Source organism: Scyliorhinus torazame, chromosome 2, assembly GCF_047496885.1.
Source record: "Scyliorhinus torazame isolate Kashiwa2021f chromosome 2, sScyTor2.1, whole genome shotgun sequence".
Taxonomy (NCBI): Eukaryota; Metazoa; Chordata; class Chondrichthyes; order Carcharhiniformes; family Scyliorhinidae; genus Scyliorhinus; species Scyliorhinus torazame.
In genome coordinates, this window is record NC_092708.1 from 141,375,867 (window position 1) to 141,383,213 (window position 7,347).

The following is a 7,347-nucleotide window of genomic DNA, read 5'->3' on the forward strand; positions in this document are numbered from 1 at the left end:
TCTTCAACTTGCAGAGTCTTATTTAAGTGCACTGTAATTGTTTTTGCTCAAAGGCTCTCTTCACAATACAACCAGGTTTTCAAGTGCAGAGGCAGCATTTCTTTTGTGTTTGTTGCAACCTTTTGACCATTTACAAATAAAGCTCAATAAAATCCATGCTGTATTTTTTGTTTCTATTGATGTATTTTTCTGATGTTAGTATAAGTCACATTAAAAGTTTAAATGCTTTATTGATTTCAAGTTTCTTTAAACTTGCTGTGCCTAATGTATCCCCATGATACTTAAATGAGTGGAAACTTTAATTTTTGGACTATAAATGACATGGGTTTAATGCTTTTCTTGGACTCAAATGACTTCTGATAATTTCTGCTCACCAATGCCCATTTTATATTTGGGGTATTATAAAGAGAATCACAAACTTCTGAGCATAACATGGGGCAGAACTTTTCAGCCGTTCATGCAGGCGGGATCTTCCAATCCCTCCAAAGGCGCACCCCTGCCGCGGGATCCCCGGCTGCAAGGGGTGCATTCAACGAGAAACCCTGTTGATAATAGCGGGATCAGAAGATCCTGACACTGATAGGCTAGTTTTTCTGCCATGAAACACGCAGAGAGTTACACAGAGTATATTTATTAATTGCTTTCCTTTTGTCCCATCTCACCGTTACAGAATCCACATCAACACACTTACATGGATTAACTCATTACCGCCAATCACATGCGACAATTAAGATTTAAAATCCACCTTGTAAGAATCTTTAAAGTTCTTTCTCACATACATTTGTTTTACTGCTAGTGGCTTCACCTTTTGTTGTGTGTTGGAGACTGAAACCCCTCTCCTTTTGTACAGTTTTTACAGTTTTCTGGTGTCCTTGCTTCAAATATGACATAATTGATTCAGTCTTGGTAACATTGTTAAAATGTTGTCAATTGCTGACAATCTTGGAGATTTTAATATTCCATTAAATGCAGGTTGCAGAGGTATCCTCTGCCACAACTCTTCCTCACATGGCTTCAGTAAGTCCCTTTGATCTTCTTTAGGACAAGATACTATGCGTGATTTTCCAAAAACTTTCTAAGTTCATTTGTGGCGCGTTTCTCAGGGAGTTTCCTGCCGGTGAGTTCTCCACCGCTATTCAATGACAGTTAGTTATTTATTGGGCACTGGGGAGTTTCCCGCCGGTTTAGCCCACTCTTAGGGCTGGATCCTTCCACCCTGCCCGCCGCAGGATCGCCATGGGCCAGACACGGATAATGGAAAAGTCCATTGACCTCGGGAGGGATTCTCCGGTCGCCTGGGATTCACTTTGGGACGGAGGGGCAGCATGTTTAAGCCCCGGCTGCCACTGCATCATCTGGATCTGCCAGTCCCCGTGGTCCTCACCATCGTGTCGATGCCCTCGGTGATGCTCCTCAGTGATTGGGACAGGCTTTGCAGCGTCTCGGCCATTCCTAGCTGAGAGCAGGACATGTCCCACAGAACCTAATCAAGGTAAACCTGGTACTGGGTGACAACCCCAACGAGTCGGACAGTCTGCCGACACCTTAAGCCATGGCCGTCACCGCCTGCGCGACGTCTTGTATACCTTCACTAATGGTGCTGTCATTGTGCACCAGGCTCTCCACTGCGGTTGCCACCCTAGCAGTGCTGGCCTCGGTGCCATGCATTGCCGGTGACAGCTCCTGCTCCCGTAGCCTCTGGGACCCCCCCAATCGACTATGGACCTGCTGGAGTGTCACTGACCACACACTAACGTCTCCATCAGCTCCGGATAACCCTGTTCCAGAGGCCCAGCACCAGGCTGGGACCAAGCTGGGTCCAGGGATCCAGCCTGGGGGTTCCTGCCTCCACTAGATGTATGTCAGCAGCAGTGTGGTGCTTAGCAGATTGTGCCCCAGAAGCCTGACCCCTACATTGCCCTTTTTTTAAAGTATTCCTTTATCAGAGTTACAAAGCCAGAGCTCAAAGTGGGTACAGGGGAAAACCGTTAATCCAGCTCCTTGCCTGCTCCAAAAAAACAATTCACATTGAATCCAATTCATGGTCCTCACAAGAGAACCATGCCAGATCCAGGCATTACACCTGACCTCACGGTCAATCTTAGCCAAAAGGCCGAGAAACGATGACCCCTAATGTTTCCCACCGAGATGTGTGTATGCACTGGTGGCGGGTGGGGATGACAGCTGTGATGCAACTATTTTGGTGGGAGCTGTCCTCTGATGTAGTCTCCTGGGAGGCCTGAGAGGGTATCACCCGGGATGTGCCGGCGCCATTGGCTGGAGGACCTGCGGGAGAATGGACATGTGGTCAATGGAGGGATGGGTCAATCAGTAAGGTAATAAGAACTCACATTTGACAGGTCCTTCGGGTGAGACCCATGGTTCCTCACCTCTGTAGCATCCGCCAGGTTCTGTGTTGGCGACTGCTCTGTCCTCGGCCACACCGGTCACCTCCAGGGCATGCTCCTCGAAGGTGGTGAGGATTCTGATGTATGTCACCCTTCCGCCAGTCTGGGCCCTCTGCCGGCGATTTTGGAGAGCTTTTCCTGAGGACACACAGAGAGGGCATCGTAAGCCACACATGTAGTTCACAGTAGTGGGAGGGGGTTGTGTGTAAGAGGGGTTGGGGGAGTTGAAGGGGGAGGGGTTTAGACGCTCCCTTGGTGGGGGGGGGGAGATCTCACTGGGGGTGTGGGGGGGGGGGGGCTTTGGTGTCTACTCACTCGTGCTGCTTGGTGGGGGTCATTGATTTTCTTCCTGCACTGGAGGCCAGTCTCCCTGGTCACACTTCCTGAGATCACTGCCGCCGCCACCTCATCCCAGGCAGCACTGGCTGACTCTCGGGACCCTCGAGGGAACAGGACATCCCTCCTGGCCTCCACAACGTCTCGCAGCCTCCCAAGGTAGTGTCTCCAAATTTTAGGGCTGGTCTTCTCGGCACTATTGTTACGAACTGGCCGGGATTGGCTGCGCAAGTGCAGCTTAAGTGCTGCTCGATCTTGTTAGCGGGGGGCTGGCGAGCATGGTGCCGGCGAATCAGTTGGCGAGCCTTCATTTGTGGTGAGAAGCCCGCGAGGCCTCGTTATGTGAAACAATTAACATTGAATGCCATTGCTGGCCACAAGGCTTAGAAATCTTACCGGAGAATCGTGCCCTTCTAATTTTTTTTAGCGCTGGGGAGCTGAACTCAGAAATCGAGATGTAATTTTGAAAGGGTGCCCCAATCTCTAAGTGAGCTTGTCACACCACCCACCCATGGGGAATGTCACCCGCCATACACATGGGCACTACCCCACACCCCACCAAGTGAGGACACCCCACTATGGGGTCCCTGGGGTCCTCCCTCTTCAGGCCCCCCCAAGTCCCCTTACAGCACGGCCTGCCTTCCAGGACCCTCACATGTCACCACCACCCCCATAACCCCAAAGCTCCCGAAGGCCTCTACTTATCTGCCCTCCATTCCCCCACCCTTCAAACCCCCCTCCACATGCATTTCATGGGCATGGCCCCCCTCGGCCCCTGACCCTTGGCAGTGGCAGCCTGTCACTTGGACATCCTTGCACTGCCAACCTGGCACCCAGGCAGTACTACTGCCGGCTTGGCAGTGCCATCCAGGCACCTTAGCACTACCAGGGTGGCAGTGCCAAGATGCTCGCTGGGCATGGCATGCCAGGGGGAGGGCCAGGGGCCACCCTGCACTTACCCCGACCATCCAGGGATCTCTGATGGCCGGGGAGACCCCCCAGGTGCTGCTCTGCCTGGTCCTTGTTTGTCTGGACCAGTGCTGAACAGTGCCCGGCTGCAACCTCCCTGGGGAGGCCGGAGAATCGACGGAGGCCGATGGATATCACACAGGTAGGTCGTAAGTAGGTTTACTACCTAATTCTACGAGGGTTGTTTAGTCCTGCCGCTTTTGGACGGAGTTCTGACTCCAACATCTTACGGGACTTGGGTGAATCCCGCTAGGCACTGAGGCTGCCAGGAGCTCCACTGGAGGCCTCTACCGGGATTTTCTTTTTTTTAATAAATGTAGAGTGCCCAATTAATTTGTACCAATGAAGGGACAATTTAGTGTTGCCAATTCACCTACCCTGCACATCTTGGTGTTGTGGGGGTGAAACCCATGCAAACACGGGGAGAATGTGCAAACTCCACACGTACAGTGACCCAGAGTCGGGATCGAACCTGGGATCTTGGCGCCATGAGGCAGCACTGCTAAACACCGTGCTGCCCCTCTACCGGGATTTTCTGGCTACGTTGAGCTCTCGGCAAGAGAATCACGCCCTATATTGTCAAATAGGTGTTGAATTTTAAACACCGTCTTTGAAATCTTGTTCGGGTTTTAACTTTTGAACTCCATTTTCTTTCATGGCTGTAGGTTTTTAAAAATCGAAGTCTATCAAGAAAATATCAGCCAGCTAAACAGTTGGATCATACTCCTCTTGTTTAAATGCAGGATTTGGCTTCTCTTTCACTGCTTTAAGGATCATGTTCAGATCATATCAATGATTAGTCACAAAAATCCCAATACTCTTTTCCAGACATTCAATTAACTCTTTTAACTGTTTCCCCCACTCAGCATGAACTTTGTTCAATACTTCTCTCACAAGAGCAGCAGGTACATCATTCTGAAGTTTTAATTTACATTTCAGAACTCAAATGTTTCCTCAAAGTTCCACAGCATCATACAAACATACGTACATGTAAAATCGGAACAGAGGTAGGACACTCAGCACCTCAAGCCTGCTCTGCCATTCATTAAGATCTTGGCTGATCCATTTATGTTTCAAATTCCACATTCCCATTAGCCCTCGATGATCTTTGATTCCCTTGCCTAACAAGAATCTATCTACCTCTGCCTTAAAAATATTCAATGTCCCCGCCTCCACTGCCTTCTGAGGCAAAGAGTTCCAAAGTCTCACAACCTTCTGAGAAAAAAATTATTGTCCTCTTCTCTGCCCCAAAAGAATGACTCCTAACTTTAAAAGAGTGCCCCCTAGTTCTAGACTCACCCACAACAGAAAACATCCTTTCCACATCCACCTTGTCAAGACTGTTCAGGATTTTACATAATAAACCAGCATGAGTTTCATCCAAGTCCTTATTGTTTTGTTGTTGTCTTCCTTTGTTCCTCCATCAGTCTTTGAGTAAGGTTGCTCTTTGCTTTGTCATTTATTGCCGAGGTTCTGCCAGCTAGTTTACCTCAGACAGCTTCAATCCATTTCCAGCTGTTTTTAACTGGTTGTTGGCAGTCTGAGGTTTCAACGTTGTTTAACTACTGGGTCACTTTCTAATTCAAACATCATTATTTTTACAGTACAAAGTCTTACAACACCAGGTTAAAGTCCAACAGGTTTGTTTCGATGTCACTAGCTTTCGGAGCGCTGCTCCTTCCTCAGGTGAATGAAGAGGTCTGTTCCAGAAACACATATATAGACAAATTCAAAGATGCCAAACAATGCTTGGAATGCGAGCATTAGCAGGTGATTAAATCTTTACAGATCCAGAGATGGGGTAACCCCAGGTTAAAGAGGTGTGAATTGTACCAAGCCAGGACAGTTGGTAGGATTTCGCAGGCCAGATGGTGGGGGATGAATGTAATGCGACATGAATCCCAGGTCCCGGTTGAGGCCGCACTCATGTGTGCGGAACTTGGCTATAGGTTTCTGCTCGGCGATTCTGCGTTGTCGCGGGTCCTGAAGGCCGCCTTGGAGAACGCTTACCCGGAGATCAGAGGCTGAATGCCCTTGACTGCTGAAGTGTTCCCCGACTGGAAGGGAACATTCCTGCCTGGTGATTGTTGCGCGATGTCCGTTCATTCGTTGTCGCAGCGTCTGCATGGTCTCGCCAATGTACCATGCTTCGGGACATCCTTTCCTGCAGCGTATGAGGTAGACAACGTTGGCCGAGTCGCACGAGTATGTACCGCGTACCTGGTGGGTGGTGTTCTCACGTGTAATAGTGGTATCCATGTTGATGATCTGGCACGTCTTGCAGAGATTGCCATGACAGGGTTGTATGGTGTCGAGGTCACTGTTCTGAAGACTGGGTAGTTTGCTGCAAACAATGGTTCGTTTGAGGTTGCGCGGTTGTTTGAAGGCAAGTAGTGGGGGTGTGGGGATGACCTTGGCAAGATGTTCATCGTCATCAATGACGTGTTGAAGGCTGTGAAGAAGATGACGTAGTTTCTCCGCTCCGGGGAAGTACTGGACGACGAAGGGTATTCTGTCGGATGTGTCCCATGTTTGTCTTCTGAGGAGGTCGATCCGGTTTTTCGCTGTGGCGCGTTGGAACTGTCGATCAATGAGTCGAGTGCCATATCCCGTTCGTACGAGGGCATCTTTCAACGTCTGTAGATGTCTGTTACGCTCCTCCTCGTCTGAGCAGATCCTGTGTATACGGAGCGCTTGTCCATAGGGGATGGCTTCTTTAATGTGTTTAGGGTGGAAGCTGGAGAAGTGGAGCATCATGAGGTTATCCGTGGGTTTGCGGTAAAGCGAAGTGCTGAGGTGACCATCCTTGATGGAGACGAGTGTGTCCAAGAATGCAACTGATTTTGGAGAGTAGTCCATGGTGAGTCTGATGGTTGGATGGAACTTATTAATGTCATCGTGTAGTCGTTTCAGTGATTCTTCGCCGTGGGTCCAAAGGAAAAAAATGTCATCGATGTATCTGGTGTATAACATCGGTTGAAGGTCCTGTGCGGTGAGTAGGTCCTGTTCAAACTTGTGCATGAAGATGTTGGCGTATTGGGGTGCGAATTTGGTCCCCATGGCTGTTCCGTGCGTCTGGATGAAGAACTTGTTGTCGAAGGTGAAGGCGTTGTGATCCAGAATGAAGCGGATGAGTTGCAGAATTGCGTCTGGAGATTGGCAGTTGTCGGTGTTGAGTACTGAGGCTGTTGCAGCAATGCCGTCGTCATGGGGGATGCTGGTGTAGAGTGCCGAGACGTCCATTGTGACGAGGAATGTACCTGGTTCAACTGGTCCATGGGTGCTGAGTTTCTGTAGGAAGTCCGTCGTGTTGCGACAGAAGCTGGGTGTACCTTGTACGATGGGTTTCAAGATGCCCCGATGTAGCCAGAGAGCTTCTCACACAGGGTCCCATTGCCTGAAACGATAGGGCGGCCTGGTGTGTTGGCCTTATGTATTTTCGGGAGGCAGTAGAGATCTCCAATGCGGGGAGTACGTGGGATGAGAGCACGTAGGGTGCTCTGAAGATCTGGATCCAAGGTCTTGATCAGTCTGTTAAGTTGGCGGATGTGTTCCTTGGTCGGATCTGCGGGTAACTGTCTGTAGTGTTCTTGGTTGTTCATGTCGCATTACATTCATCCCCCACCATCTGGCC

At 49.6% G+C, this 7,347-nt stretch overlaps 1 long non-coding RNA gene across 1 annotated transcript; it reads right to left on the reverse strand.

The window, feature by feature from the left end:
• Positions 1-404: 404 nt before the first annotated feature.
• Positions 405-5,194, reverse strand: LOC140407803 (uncharacterized). The gene is made up of 3 exons (XR_011939811.1): positions 5,013-5,194; positions 2,391-2,546; positions 405-2,286 (listed from the first exon to the last, which is right to left on the reverse strand). It is a non-coding gene; the product is annotated as an uncharacterized lncRNA (long non-coding RNA).
• Positions 5,195-7,347: the final 2,153 nt, after the last annotated feature.